The 16384-nt window shown below is 37.7% G+C and overlaps 1 protein-coding gene and 1 pseudogene across 3 annotated transcripts in view; one reads left to right on the top strand and one right to left on the bottom strand.

The window, feature by feature from the left end:
- Positions 1-16384, bottom strand: part of TMTC2 (transmembrane O-mannosyltransferase targeting cadherins 2) — a 769045-nt gene that overhangs the window by 418336 nt on the left and 334325 nt on the right. The gene's annotated exons all lie outside the window — the stretch shown is intronic.
- Positions 6228-6320, top strand: LOC113256476 (U6 spliceosomal RNA; annotated as a pseudogene).

Raw genomic sequence — 16384 nt, forward strand, 5'->3', positions numbered from 1 at the left:
AGTTTTAATTGGATAGTAAATTCACCCTGTTGTTTCCAGGAACAGTTCAGGAATATCATGTTAAGGGAGGCCTTGCAGGATCTTTTGTTAATTGAGCTCAAACAGATGGTTAATTTCTAAAATGTTATTTTCTTTCTGTGGGTTCTATTTTTCATGCCACTTTTTTTTCTTTGTTAAGTTTTTTTTATTTTAATTCCACTACAGTTAACATACAGTGTTATGTTGGTTTCAGGTATACAATATAGTGATTCAACAATTCTATACCATGCCACTTTATTTTTGATAGACACAGAGGGCAATATTTTCAAGGCATATGAAACATTCCTCTTAATTCAAATAAATGCATACCACTATTTTCCCACTGTTTTATGAATAGGGTTTCAAACAACAAATGAAGTCCCAAAGAGAAATCTAGGATGTCATATTGTTTGTAGCATGATGGCAACTAGTTGTGACCATAATTTAAAAACTATGCTCTTCCTGTGTCAAATAAAAAAGCTATGAGAAAAAGGTAAGGTAGATAAATGATAATGCTTGGCAAACCTTATCTGTTGGGGGAAATGTGGTCAAATACTAACTCCATTAAGACATTTTCTCAAAGGCATAATTTAAAAAAAATGTAACCATATTCCCTGATCCCTACCCCCTTACTTTAGTCTTCTTCAATCAGTGTCACTCGCGGGAGAACAAATAACAAATGTAAATTGTAGAGGAGGCTAAAATTGAGTGCTCTTTTCCAGGGATGGGGTGTTGTTTCAATGACCCCTAGAAAATAAAACATCACAACCAAACCCCACAGAGCAGGCGCAGTTAGCACTTGGGCCCTTGCTTCTGACCCAACAAACTCACCACCAGGCTGGCCACATTAAAGGCAGAAAAAGTCTGGAAAAAGACACTCTCCCTAGAAAGTATGCATACTAGTTGAGCTAATTTGTTATTTTCATCCTTAAAATTACTTCTTGACCACAGTCAGGTTTCTTAAAGTGCATACTTCTCTGTTAGAGACTATGGCTTTTCTCTCTCATGGCTGATGCAAACTCACATGGCTTGTCATGTCAGCTCCCTGGGGCACATTCCCTCTCGGGGAAAGGTGCCTCCCCTGCTGTTCTTGTCACTTCCTTCCCACTCGTGTTTTCCTCCCATTGTGGGAGGAAACCAGTCACCCAGAGACAAGAGCACAGGGAACTAAATGTAGGGATTTTGTCCCTCATAAACTTGACTAATGGGGAGGAAAACTTCTTCCCTCCTTATTCATATCCTAAATTTTCTCACGTACTCTTATTTTGAGCATTGCAATATTTCCGTCATTTTTTAAAAAGAAATCTTTTACAGGGTGAATTGCCTGTTGGGAGGGAGGTATGCCCTTTTATGGGTCAATTTTTCAAAAACCAGGGGCAAGTTTTCAGGCAAGTCTGAATGGGTTCATAAAATCAGCTTCCACCTCATGATTTACTTTGTGTTTTTCAGAGTCATGTGAGGCCTGTGAAGTATGCCTGCCATCAGGCCCAAGAAAGAAGTTTAAGAGTTAAACTGCTTTCTAGATAATAAATAGCAAATGTATTTTATTGAGAATACAGAGCTCTGTAGCAGCTGTCCCGAAGGTTTATATATGTTCATTCTATTAGATTTGTTGTCACTTCTACAACGGGCTGAGTTTTTAGAATCTGAATGTATGAAGACTTAGTAAGAGACCCAACTACCTGAGCGATTCTGAATTTCATGAGAGTATGAATTCATTTCACATGAGAGCTCCCCGTTCACTGTGATCACTGTCCCCCGATACTCCAGAAGAGAGACTGAGTGAACCAAGAGACCCAGGGGGATGCAGGTCAGGGATCGGGAGAGAAGATTTCAAGTTAGCACGTTCACTGAGAGTTAAAACTCAACATAATCCTTGAAAATCTCTTAAAAATCACTCAAATGGCTCTTCAGCTACTGTACAGCCTCTCAATGTGTTCTTGGCAGTCAGTGTGGCTGTGTTTTGGTTTGATTTCCAGCATTGTAAAAGACCAACGTGTTTTGTGCTGAGCAGTCCATGCTGTGGTTGGCTGGCACTGAGAGGCCAAGTTTTACTGGGGGAAGGGAAGGGGGTGCACAACACATTTAAAACACTAGAAACCACACTCCTTGCTGTGAGACGGCCACAATACGAAAGGACGGGAAGCCAGCACAGACTGAGAGCACAGAAGCCTCGCGTGAATTCCTTCACAATATTGACTGAGCACCAACTGTGTTCCAGGCACTACTTTACATACTGGGGAAAGCAAGGTACAGAGAATGAAGTCCCTGTCATCACAGAGCTCACGTTCTAGAGAGCGGAGGCAGATAATGCAAACAGAAAAGGAAATACATAGACTGTACATGATGATAAGCGCCAAGGGGAAAAAAAATTACAGCAGGATAAAAGAGATAGGGCATGTTGGGGTACAGGAGTGTCTCATACTGGGCAGGAAGGGAAGTCTCCCTGATAGAAGATACTATCTGAGCAGGTATTTAAGATAACACTTGAACAAGGGATGCTACTATCTGGAGGAAAAGCATGAGAGCTGCAGGGAAGAGTGAGGATAAATGTCCTGAGGAAAGAGCGTGCTTGAGCCTGAGTGGGCAACACCACTCTGCTCATTGTCTACAGAGCCTGGCAAGTGGAACTGACTTCTTTAATTTAAATTTATTCTATGTTAAGAATACATAGACATATTCTTGTAATGTAAATAATTTAGCACTTCCTACGGATCACGCAGCATTCTAAGTGTTTTATGTGTACTGTGAAGTTCCATAACAAACCCTCCGAGGTGTTTGTTATTACCTCCATTTACAGAGTGAGCATATGAAGGTTAGGGATGTAAGCAACGTATCCAAGATCCTAGGGCCAGAGGTGGGGAAGCCTAATTTAGTAAACACACCATTTGATTCCGGACCCCAAACTGCCAAAGCTATGTTGCCTCCCGGGGTATGTGAATAAGACATGATTTCAATAGGAGTTCCCTGCAAACTGCTAGCTCTTCTGAAAACAGTGAAGTATACAACTTGTTTTTGTTTTTGTTTTTAACTGCTGCCATATCATGAGCAGAATACAGCTGACGTCTAAGCATTTACTAAATTTTGATGCTGTTAATATACCTGAAATATATACCCATTATTAAGCTTTATACTTTTGAAATACAATACGTAATGGCTAAACTGTGCCTATTCCTAACATATTTAAATTTTAAAAATTGATAAATGTTTGAAAAGCATTGTCTATACTACACCAAGGACTGTTATTTTATCAAAACTTTTTGTTCAACATAGGCCTTCAAAACTTGCAATAATGAATTGTTCTTTGATGGGCAAACTTCAGTGATGGTAAGTATCATGGTGCTTTGTCAGTATTCTTGCCTTCACCAAGGGACCCTGACTTGTCCTGAGGCTCATACCAACACCCATCTGACAGAGCTCTGGTTATTCCCAGAGCTTAGCATGTTCTAGAATGCACATGTAGTGCTAAAGCATGCACACGTTTGAAAAGGGAATACATTTCCATTAAAACAATTAAAAACTCAATCCAAGTTTTATAAAGAACAGAGTCGTATAATATCTTCATGCAGTAGTTCCTATATAAACGTCTTCACCATATCCAGCTACTTCAGTTTAGATATATGAGAAAAGTACTAAAATTAGTTAAATAGTAAGGACTAAAAGATCAATTCTAAATTAATAAAAGCTTTTTGCTGTAATACTCTATTAATATAATGTAATCAAACAGTTTGAAAACCTACAATCAACGTAGCATATTTCTAAGGAGGTTATTTTTTTCTTTTCAAGGAATACTTTTTTTAAAAGAATGTATATTGCTTGCTTGATTGATTTATTTCATTATCTTATGTTAGTCACCATACAGTACATCCTTAGTTTTTGATGTAATGTTCCATGATTCATTGTTTGCGTATAACACCCAGTGCTCCATGCAATATGTGCCCTCCTTAATACCCATCACCTGGCTAGCCCATCCCTCCACCCCCCACCGCTCTAAAACCCTCAGTTTGTTTCCTGGAGTCCACAGTCTCTCATGGTTTATTTATCCATAGGGAAATTTTAGATTCCTATGTATTTAAACATTTTTTTACTGGACATGAAATCACAATAACCTTAATATACGAAGTTTTTCTCAAATATATCTCCAGATCATAATAAGCATATATAGTAGAAATAAAATCTGATACGATGCACCCATGTCATTCTACCACAATTCTTATTTTAAAAACAAATTCAGTAATAGCAAAACTTCCCAAAGAAACTGCCAAGTAAGTAAGAACCTATTGTCCCAAGTGGCCTTCCAAGTCCTAAAACAACATTTACTAAATCATTTTGCTTGCTTCAAATTTTCTAAGGACGTATTAAAGAAAAGGAAATAAATTTTCTTTATGAGAAAACGAGCGGCACATTTACTGTGATTGTATGAACCAGTCAAGGGCAAAGTAATCAATACATTTCAAGCAATACAAAATAGTAATTTGTCTGCTATGTTTCTTGAAGTCCCTAAATAGGCTTTCAACACAACAACATGACAAGGTGATTGAGTTCATGCATTGTTAGGCATTATTGTTTAAGGTGTAGAAGATGCAAACTTTCAAGCCTCACAACCTAGATAAACCACTCACGAAAAAAATTAAGGAACAATTAAATGCTACGCCTACAAATGCTACATGTCTGAGAGGGCAGCAATCACAAGGTCTTCGTTTCTCATTCTATCCCTGGAGCCTATGTTAGAAACTGACATACAATAGGCACTCTGCTTCTCTACATTTAAAGTCTGTACCATTTTACTTCTCTAGGGTTTCTCCAACTGGGATCGACAGACCATGTGAAGTGGGGTGGATACAAGTATATGTTCAAGGGTCTATGAATTATCCTTAAGAATTTGTCAATTTTGCTAAACAACACTTCTCCTCAAAATGATTAGTCCACAAACATTCTAGACAATTTGAATCACCACGTTTTAAATAAGAACTGTCCTTTGATTTCGGTGTCTGAGGTTTTATTTGTGATCGATATTGAATTGTTGGTAGGCAATCTTATAAAAGAATCAGAAAGTTAAGAACACAGGTTCTGAAACTAGACTGCCAGGCTTCGTATTCTGGCTCTACCACAAGCTGTGGTATCCTGGACAAGTTATCTATCCTGCCTCAGTATCCCCATCTGTAAAAACGTGGTAGAACTTTTGAATGTTTAACCAGTAGAGATGTTGTTGGGCTGACATTTTTTTTTTTTTTTTAAGATTTATTTATTTATTTGACAGAGAGAGACAGCCAGCGAGAGAGGGAACACAAGCAGGGGGAGTGGGAGAGGAAGAAGCAGGCTCTTAGCAGAGGAGCCTGATGTGGGGCTCGATCCCAGAACGCTGGGATCACGCCCTGAGCTGAAGGCAGACGCTTAACAACTGCGCCACCCAGGTGCCCCTTGACATTTTCTGATTGAAAAAAAAAGACACTTTTCCCGTGCCCAAGTTAGACAAAATTTTCAAATAATTAATAGACATCTACCTAGAAATAGGGACCTAGAATAGTTACCAACTTTTAAACCTCTCAATATTATTCATATTTAGGTAAATGCTCTTTTTTTTCTTTTTACATCATTAGGCATATGTGAAAAAGTACCCAACTTCCAAACATGGAGACCCATTTTATATACATTCAAATGTAAATAATGCTTTTAAAGATTTTATTTGTTTATTTGGCTGAGAAAGAGAGGGAGAGAGAGAGAGCAAAAGCAGGGGGAGCAGCAGAGGGTAAAGGAGAAGCAGGCTCTCCGCTGAGCAGGGACCCCGATGTGGGGCTCAATCCCAGAACCCTGAGATCATGACCTAAGCCGAAGCCAAATGCTTAATGAACTGAGCCACCCAGGTACCCCTAAATAATGGGTTTAAAGCAATGATGTGATAGTACAGTGCTTAGGGTATAATCCATCATCTGCTCTCCATAAAAGACCTCTACATGTAGCAAATGTTTGGGAGTTACTGTGTCAATCAGCATACTGTAAAATAAAATGATAATGTCATATTATTTAATGAAGAGAAAACTCAGCATATGCATGTGTGTCCAGTAAACATTTCTAAGACTAATTAAAGTGCATAATTCTTGGGTAGCAAAATAATTCCATCCCTAAGTCTTGAGGAATCTACTTAATGCTTAATTAAGTAGCATTAAGCATAGAATCAGCTTAATAATGCTGTATCAAAAAATGAGATATTAAAGTAGAGACAAGGTGGAACGATACAGAGAAGATTAGCATGGCCCCTGCGCAAGGATAACACGCAAATTCGTGAAGCGTTCCATATTTTTTACTGGCACAAAAACAGACACATAGACCAATGGAACAGAATAGAGAGCCCAGAAATGGACCCTCGGCTCTTTGGGCAACTAATATTTGATAAAACAGGAAAAAACATCCGGTGGGAAAAAGACAGTCTCTTCAATAAATGGTGCTGGGAAAATTGGACAGCTACATGCAAAAGAATGAAACTTGACCACTATCTCACACCATACACAAAAATAAACTCCAAATGGATGAAAGACCTCGATGTGAGACAGGAATCCATCAAAATTCTAGAGGAGAACATAGGCAACAACCTCTACGACATCGGCCAAAGCAACCTTTTTCATGACACATCCCCAAAGGCAAGAGAAACAAAAGATAAAATGAACCTGTGGGACTTCATCAAGATTAAAAGTTTCTGCACAGCCAAGGAAACAGTCAGAAAAACTAAGAGGCAGCCCACGGAATGGGAGAATATATTTGCAAATGACACTACAGATAAAGGACTGGTATCCAAGATCTACAAAGAACTTCTCAAACTCAATACACGAGAAACAAATAAACAAATCAAAAAATGGGCAGAAGATATGAACAGACACTTTTCCAATGAAGACATACAAATGGCTAACAGACACATGAAAAAATGTTCAAAATCATTAGCCATCAAGGAAATTCAAATCAAAACCACACTGAGATACCACCTTACGCCAGTTAGAATGGCAAAAATAGACAAGGCAAGAAACAACAATTGTTGGAGAGGATGTGGAGAAAGGGGATCCCTCCTACATTGTTGGTGGGAATGCAAGTTGGTACAGCCACTCTGGAAAACAGTGTGGAGGTCCCTTAAAAAGTTAAAAATTGAGCTACCCTATGATCCAGCCATTGCACTACTGGGTATTTACCCCAAAGATACAGACGTAGTGAAAAGAAGGGCCATATGCACCCCAATGTTCATAGCAGCAATGTCCACAATAGCTAAATCGTGGAAGGAGCCGAGATGCCCTTCAACAGATGACTGGATTAAGAAGTTGTGGTCCATATATACAATGGAATATTACTCAGCTATCAGAAAGAACGAGTTCTCAACATTTGCTACAACATGGACGGCACTGGAGGAGATAATGCTAAATGAAATAAGTCAAGCAGAGAAAGACAACTCTCATATGATTTCTCTCATCTATGGAACATAAGAACTAGGATGATCGGTAGGGGAAGAAAGGGATAAAGAAAGGGGGGGTAATCAGAAGGGGGAATGAAACATGAGAGACTATGGACTATGAGAAACAAACTGAGGACTTCAGAGGGGAGGGGGGTGGGGGAATGGGATAGACCGGTGATGGGTAGTAAGGAGGGCACGTATTGCATGGTGCACTGGGTGTTATACACAACTAATGAATCATCGAGCCTTACATCGGGAAAAAAATAAAAAATAAAAAAATAAAGTAGAGACAAGGAACTGAATTTAGGTGAGAAGTTATAAATTCTTAATAGGAATCTCTTCATAAAAAATTAAAATAGATGTTCATGTATTTTGAATTTAAGTAGAGTGACCTACAGAAATGCATTATAAAAATCCTTTGGTCTTTTATTAGTTTCATACTGATATTTTTCTGAATAGCTTTTTGTAATGTCTGGTATCACTTTAAAATGCATCTAATCATGAATGAAGAAGTATCAACCCCTATTATGGATTTATTTATTATTGCGGGTCTGATTTACTGATATTTGATAGCACAGTTGTGATGACAAGTGAAAACACAACCAATGAAATAAGAAGCCTGTGATTAGGGGCACCTGGGTGGCACAGTCAGTTAAGCAGCTGACTCTTGGTTTCGGCTCAGGTCATAATCTCACCGTCCTGAGATTAAGCCCTGTGTTGGGCTCTGTGCTCAGCATGGAGTCTGCTTGAGATTCTCTCTCTGCCCTTTCCCCCACTTGCACTGTCTCTTTCTCTAAGTGAATAAATAATAAAAAAAAATCTTAAAAAAACCCCTATGATTACAAAAATTTAACAATACAGTATAACCCTTTGGGAAAAGATAGTTGAAACTTGTTAAGAAAAAGAGAAAACAATCATTGGTTTCTGGAGTTATAGTGAAAACACACTATATATTTAAGAGAGAGAATGTGTCACACAGAAAACTAAATTATAATATATTGAGGATTTTTAGGTGTTTTAGTGGGTTTTATTAGTATTCTTATATAAACGAGCAATGAAAATTACAAGTGGAATCAAGAAATAAATTGGTGTAAGAACAGATTTCATGTGAGGCACCTGGGTGGCTCAGTCAGTTAAGCTCGGCCTTCGGCTCAGGTGATGATCCCAGGGACCTGGGATCGAGCCCCGAGTTGGGCTCCAGCCCCAAACAGGGCTCCCTGCTCAGTGGAGAGTCTGCTTCTCCCCTTCTCACTCCCCCTGCTTGTGTTCCCTCTCTTGCTATCTCTGTCAAATAAATAAATAAGATCTTTAAAAAAAAACAAACAACATATTCCATGAGGAGGATTTGGCTGTCTCTTCATTGATCAAATACTTAAGTAGATAAGGATAGAGTACCTTAGATTGAGCAATAAGAAAAAAAAAAGTGATGGATAGAGGTAGTAATAATGTTTAACACCCAGTCTTGAACTTGTTGAGATCTACCATATCACACTTTCAAAAACACAATTGATTATTTCTGCCGGTAATCTAAACACTTAATTGTTTCTTAGTCATGAATTGTTAGAAGTAGCTTATATATATCATTTGGTAAATCATTTTAACAATTTTTTTCAAAAGTGCTTATCTTTAAAATTCAGCATTCCTAAACTGAGCAAGTTACTTTTCAGGTGAAACCAATTTAGTAACTGTGTGACCACTTCAACTCTACCACAGATCTCTCATGACACCACGTTTGCCCTCTATAACTTGCCACTTATTCTTCAAAAAGAAAATGTGCGTATGTTGTTAAGCGGCATTTCTCGGTGTTATTTCAGTGGAGACCATTTAAGAAAGTGAAAACAAAAAAATGGAGGTGAAAACCAGAGAGGAACAATGAGAGAGTTGGTCAAATACAAATCTCCTATTCTTAAGAAACTGAATTCTCTACAGTTTTTGTTTTTGATGTAACCATAATGTGGGTTCAGGGTCGTTTCTAAAACTCTTGAGTATCACCATGGCCATTTGTTGGCATTTGATATTCAAGGAAATAACAGATGATTATAAGACAAAGACTGAAAAATTGTGTAGCATACACATTTTCCCCCTCTTAAAGATGTCACTCTTTTCAGTCCTATTCTACTACTTGTTAACAAAGATTATGTTACAGCAATATATTTAAATAAATTCTTCTCAAGTGATAAAGAGAAGCTCTTGATTCTGATATTATCCAGTGATAGGAAATTTAGCATTTATAACAGCTCAGTCAGGGAGAATAATGTCATCCAGGATGAAAACGTCGCTCCTTGACCAAAAAGAGACAGGCTCCTCTGAGCCCTCTTTTTGACTAGGCCTGGTCCTTGGGGCTTCTGTTAGGCCTCCTAGCCCAGCTATAGCAAAAATCCTGGTAAGTTCACTTAGTGAGAATCTCCCCACCCTTGATATCTGCTCAAGTTCTTCATCCCCCACGCTTGTTGGCTATAAGTTTCCCAGTGTCTCTACTGTATTTGAGGTGGAACCCCAACTTCCCCCATTGTGACTAATCACAATAATCCTGAATAAAGTCTTGCTTACCCTTTAAAAAAAGTGTCAATAATCGTTTTTCTTTAACAAGGACATAGGACTTTCATAAGAAATTAATCTACCAATTTACTAATTTTTCAGGATCTGCCCAACTTTTACTTGTCTTCAGGATAAAGTATAATACAGTTTTATCTGCAGATATACATATGTCAGCGTTCTGATAGATATCAAGGAGCTAGGCGTAGAGGAAAAAATAAGCAAACAAAAAAAGGTGGTGAGATGTTACAGGAAAATCAGAAGAGGGAGGGAATAAAAATTCATACACAAACATAGCTTTTGGTTAATGTTTCAGTATATATTTAGAAAAACACAGCCCCATGAGATCAGCCAAGGATCAGAAACATAGATGCCTAAAAGGATAATAGAAATGGAGGAAACCAGCTGTCGAAATAACCCAAGGGGATTATGAAGAATGCGATGACTGGGGTGGGGGAAGGGCACATCCTTCTGATGGTGGCACCTCCCAGTCCACGTAGCTGATACTCCCAGGTAGGAATGTGGGCCAGTGTGGTTAGATTAGCTGAATTTTTCCCGAAAACCCCAGGAATCCAGTTACTCTTGAAGAGAAGGAACTAAATGCAATTTTAGTGTGTGGTCCCACAATTCAAACAATTATAGTTATAAATCCATGCAAAGGATACCCCCACAAAGAAATGTGAGTAAAAATAAACATGCTTGGAATCAGAGAACATAATTAAGTGGAATTTCCCAGAGGTTTTGATGTTCCCCAACCTAAAGTGCTCAAGCTGATTTTCTTCATAGCCAAGAGCCACTTCTGTTCCTGCCCATGCCTCACACCTCCTCCCCACCCCATCCTTTTCTGGTTGTGATTCCAAAACGCACACACAGTGCATATACACACATTCAAAAACTAATGTTTAAGGATGATTGCATGTGGATTGTAATGAATAACAATGCCCCAAGTACGGAAAAACTATAAATACAGCTTGGTTTAGCCCAACTATATGGTCCCAGGCTAGGCAAAAACTATCCCACACCAACAGTTAGTAATCAAGTGGATTCTACTAATCATCTTTGTCTTCTAAGCATGGAGACTTATAGAAGATAATGAACAGAAAAAAAATAGCAACCACTTCAGAAATACATTTTTTTTCTGGTTTATCTAACATTTTCAAAATAGAAGTACAACAAGAAACACACTACAACGTAAGCAGAGAGTGGTAGATGTATCCAAAACTAGACTTTGTAACTTGTTAGATGAAAAGAGCTGCACCCATCTAAATAAATGACTGGGGAAGAAGCTCTACAGTGGAAAGGAGTTTGAAGGCAGACACAGGTGGGACAGGACTAAAACTGATCTTGGCAAAGCTGAAGCTATCAGGGAAGTGAGCATCTATCTTGCTGAAATTAGACAAGAATTAGATATCGTATTTCTCCTGATGTGCGCATAAATATACATATCAATGTGATGAAGCCTGTTTATGAAGTGAAGTAGAATAAGTATTTGTTGACTTAATTGCATACTTGTGAATAAACCAGTCTCATTTCAATGATATCTCTAGGCTCATTTAATAAAACCAGGTAAATTGTGGGGGAAAATTAATGGCAATTTCTCTCTTGATTGAAACCAGTTTATTCTGGGTTTGTCAACTTCTCTCATTCCATTTTCTAACTGTAAAATGTAGAGACATATTTGAAACTGAAATAACTAGTGAGAGTGGGAAATACATGTGTAATATTAAAGCACATTTTACTCATGAAGTCAATCTGGTGATTCTGAGATCCACATATTATTAATGTCTCAAAGTCAAGAGACACATGGTATATAATTTTCCGACATCACAGAAGCCTGTGGAAACTTTTGGAAGAGGCCATATGGTTCTTCCTCCACTTACAAGCAGAAATGTGGTTTAACTGCTTCCCAGGCAAATTATTATTAACCGTCCCTTCCCCGCCCCCCGAGAAAATGACAACCTCAGTAATTTTGCCCAAAAAATCTCTTATATGGTCAAATCTGAATCTGTCCTATATTTAACTTAATTTCATGGTCTCTTGTTCTATTTAGGGCGGGAGAATATCTCTCCCATCAATAAACAGCTATTTTCGTAATATTTTCTATCCCTTCCATCAGTGCTGCCCAAATACTGAATTCTTAACTGCCCCCCCATCCCAGCCTTAGTGGTTATTTCCACTGAATAGCCGTCTCCTCTCCCCCTCCTCCCACTCCACCACACTTACCATAAAAACGGTAGTCCAAATTGAAAGTAATACATTGTAGAATATGTTGACGACCTCATAACACAGCTGCAACTCTTATATAGGAAGCTCATTTCTTTGAATACTGTACTTCTCATTTTATCTTTGACATATAATCATTGCTAAAGAGTCCAAATGGCTAATACTGGCTTTGATTTTATAATAACGCTTTGAAATACTTTATGCTCTAAGTGCCCAGGAAAGGTATAATGTACATATGTAATTTTCTTTTGGATAATCTGATCCTTGGAACAGATTCCCCTTTAATTCATATATAATAACTGCACATGATAGAACATTCATAAAATACTATACATCTTAGAGATCTAAATCTCTGAATACAACATCTAACATAAAAGTCAGAGAGGCTGAATCAAAATGAGAAGTAATTTCTTGGTGATTTCAGAACTTCATTTAAAATTATCATAAAAGGGGGCACCCGGGTGGCTTAAGAGGCATCTGATCTCAGCTCAGGTGCACTTTTTTTCTTATTTCATTTAAATTCAATTAATTAACACATAGTGTTTCATTAGTTTCAGATGTAGAGCTCAGTTATTCATCTCAGGTCTTTATCCGGGGGTCGTGAGTTCAAGCCCTGTGTTGGGCTCCACACTGGGAGTGGAGCCTACTTAAAAAACTAAAAATAAATAAATAAAAATAAAATTATCACAAAATGACAAATGGCTTAATGACATACCTCACAAAACTGTAACTCCATTGGCATTTACCGCATATAGATACGCCAGACCTATATCAATTATGACCTACTATGCACCTCAGCATAATAGCTGTTCACAGGTCTTTGACCTCAAATTCTCTCCTTCTTCAAACAGCATTAGCAGATAAGCAAGTAACTGTGATAAAAGTAATTTACTACTTCAGCCTATGCCCCTCTATTTCTAATTTTGTTTTTTTCCCCTTTATTCCTTCAGTCTACTTTCGGTTCTTCAGTCCCTAGGGAGAAAACGATCTTTGAAGATCTTTGGTATTTCTTTGCTCTCTCCTCTACTTGGACACATTCTTAATCTCATATTTAGACACACACACATCTCTTAACACCTACCTTTAATATTTGATAAATCTATACTTAATACTTCTTTGCTATTTCCTTGTCTCTTTCATTCACTTCCAAACTTACTTACAGAATCATTTTACACTCTGTTGCCACTTCTCCATTTCCTCAACACATTACAAATCTATGCCCACATCACCTGCACAAAGCTGTACTAGGTAGCCGAGGGCATCTTATTCTCTGAAGTCAGCGGACATTCTCAGTCTTTGTTTTCCTTTACTTTTAGCAGCAGTGAGAATTACGCAGTAACACTGATTTCTATGTCCTATCATTGTCTCATAGCCTACATTCCAAATGTAGAGATTCCCAGGGGTTTGAAATCGTCTCTCTTCTCTGCTTCTGTACATCTCTCCCCAGTGATCTTAACCACTCCTTTAGCACTATCTCCTTTTTGCAAATAACTCCCATATCTCTATTCCTAGCTGTGCCCTTTCCCCCACCTGCCTACTTGATAGGAAAGTCCCATGGACAATTATAATACCCTACCTCTCACTCAGAATCTGCTCGGTCCAAACTTAACGTTGTTGTTGTTGTTGTTTGTTTTGTTTTGTTTTTGTTTTTTCCCCTTGAAATAAACACACTCCTCTGACTGCCCTGTTTCTATTTAGGGTCTTTCTTTTTCCAAGTTACCTATATTCAAAATCTTAAAACATCCATCAGGCCAACTAATTTTCCTATTTGCATCCCATCAAATAATCTTATTTCCCCTGCATGCTCTTTTCCATTCCACTGTGTTTCTGTACTTTCAGATCATACCTTCTGCTCAAAATTCATTACAATGGGGAGGAGGGTGGGGGAATGGGATAGACCGGTGATGGGTAGTAAGGAGGGCACGTATTGCATGGTGCACTGGGTGTTATACACAACTAATGAATCATCGAGCCTTACATCGGAAACCGGGGATGTACTGTATGGTGACTAACATAATATAATAAAAAATAATTAAAAAAAAATTCATTACAATGAATTTTTATTTGGTTTTCCCAAGGTGGCGTCTTACAACTCTACTTTCCCAAAGACAACCCACATTCTTCATTATATCATTTAAACGGCTATCCTAAACTATCATTTCATTATGTCATCCTGTTCAACATAATTCTGGAATACAAACTCCTAATTCTTGGTATGGTATGCAGTGACTTTCATCTGGTTTTATCTTCATTTCCAGTTCTATCTTCCCCTAGTTGTCCTCTCTGCCCCTTACCCCAGGCAATATAAACTATACCTGCTTACTGTTTCTTGAGCCTAGTTCATGTTTTCTTGGCTCGCTGTCATTCATGCATAGGTCTCTACCTGCCAGAATTCTCTCTTTTCTCCTCCTCCTGCTACAATCTTTGCCTATAAACATTCTATCATTTCATGATTATCCAACTTTCCTACTCTGACTTAATGCCTTCTAGGACCAATCCAGCTCAAAGTAATTTCTCTCTCCTGCACACTTTTCTAGCACTACCTTTTATCACTCACAAAGTACTTATTATACGGCATTATTTACTGCCTTGAAGGGTGAGGATTTGGACCCGTGCGTTCTCTCCTCCACTGCCTCCCCATATTTAGATAGTACATTTCTCAAGGTTAGGGTTAGTTTTTTGTAACTTTGAAATCCCACTGCACTTGGCATAGAGTCTTACACAAAGCTAGGATTTGATAAAAAATAAATTAACTGAAATCAGACTAAAAACAATTACATCCAGAAAAATACAAGATATATAGATCTGATCATTAGTAACTACCCCTTTCTAACTTTCAGAGTTCGCTAAAAGCCAAGTACAAGTGGGTGACTTTGTATTATGCAAATTTCCCATTCATCACATTAGAAAAAAAATTAAAAATCCATAAGTTAATGCAGAATTTGGCTTAATTCCCACAGGAGGAACAAAACTGTTTCATTTAAATGTTCCTTCTAGTCCTTAAGAGTCAGCATTTTTTGATGTGCGCAAGTGAGACAGAAGACAGAGTGTTATCTTTTTAAAGTAACCTCCACAGAGAGATCAGTTTTATTTACACAAATGAAAAACTAAAAATGGAAAAACTTAAAAATGGCAATTTTGGTAAAGAGTTTTCCCTTTATAAAAATGTTTTAGTGTAGTATGAGGTTTAATGTTAGAGTATTCCCTCCTGCCCACCAAAAAATCAAATAAATAGGATTTAAAAATGTAATGGTGCCATTTTAGTAGCAAATATATTTCTCTAACTATACAATTTAGTAAATGACAATGTACTGAATATCCCTGATGAAGAGACAATACCATAATCTAACAGTGAAAATTATATATGCCTGCTAATTTAGACTTTGATTACTTTAGCATTTGATCACTAGAATTCTTTGTATTTAAAATATTTCAAGAAGTCCATTAGCAATTTTAAAGCAAAATGTATGAAAAAAATATGGCTTTTGTAGAATAGAAAGAAAGAAAGAAATTCATTATGGGACATACTGAAGAAGCAGAATAGGTTTTTTTATTAAGAGAGAAATATATTCCACAAATAACAATGTTTTTAATACGATGATAATAAGTGGCAGTACACAGGGTTATAGCCACATATCTTGCTTTGGAGAGTCAGGGTCCGACATGAACATTGCTAAAACACCCACATACGGCTCCCGATCATCAGAGCTGGACATTCAAACAACAGAAGAAAATGCCGTTTGAAAAATAAGATTAGATTACTGTGTAGACAAGCAAAATAGAAAAGACAGTGAAACTACTGAAACGGAGAAGGGGAAAGGAGGTTTGTTTACTAGGTCCTTTTGTAAGCAGCGAACAGAAATTTATTCAGTGAAAGCACAGAAATAACATAGAATGTTCTTAGGACAGAGGGAAGAACAGCTATGATCAAGATAAATGTTAGGTGGATGCTTTAATTTGGATTGGATGCTAACTACTAATAAATCATTCCGTGGGCTACTGTTTAAAGAGGTCTTCTTGGTTCAGAACACAAACTTCTATTATTGCCAATGTCTTTACAAGTCTTGCCATGGTGGCGACTTACTTATCTAGATTACATACAGAAAACCAAAACACAATTCATAAAACAGATTAGGGAAAGACCCCATCTGTTGACCCACAACTGTAACATCA

This window comes from Ursus arctos, unplaced genomic scaffold (assembly GCF_023065955.2).
Source record: "Ursus arctos isolate Adak ecotype North America unplaced genomic scaffold, UrsArc2.0 scaffold_21, whole genome shotgun sequence".
NCBI classification, from domain to species: domain Eukaryota; kingdom Metazoa; phylum Chordata; class Mammalia; order Carnivora; family Ursidae; genus Ursus; species Ursus arctos.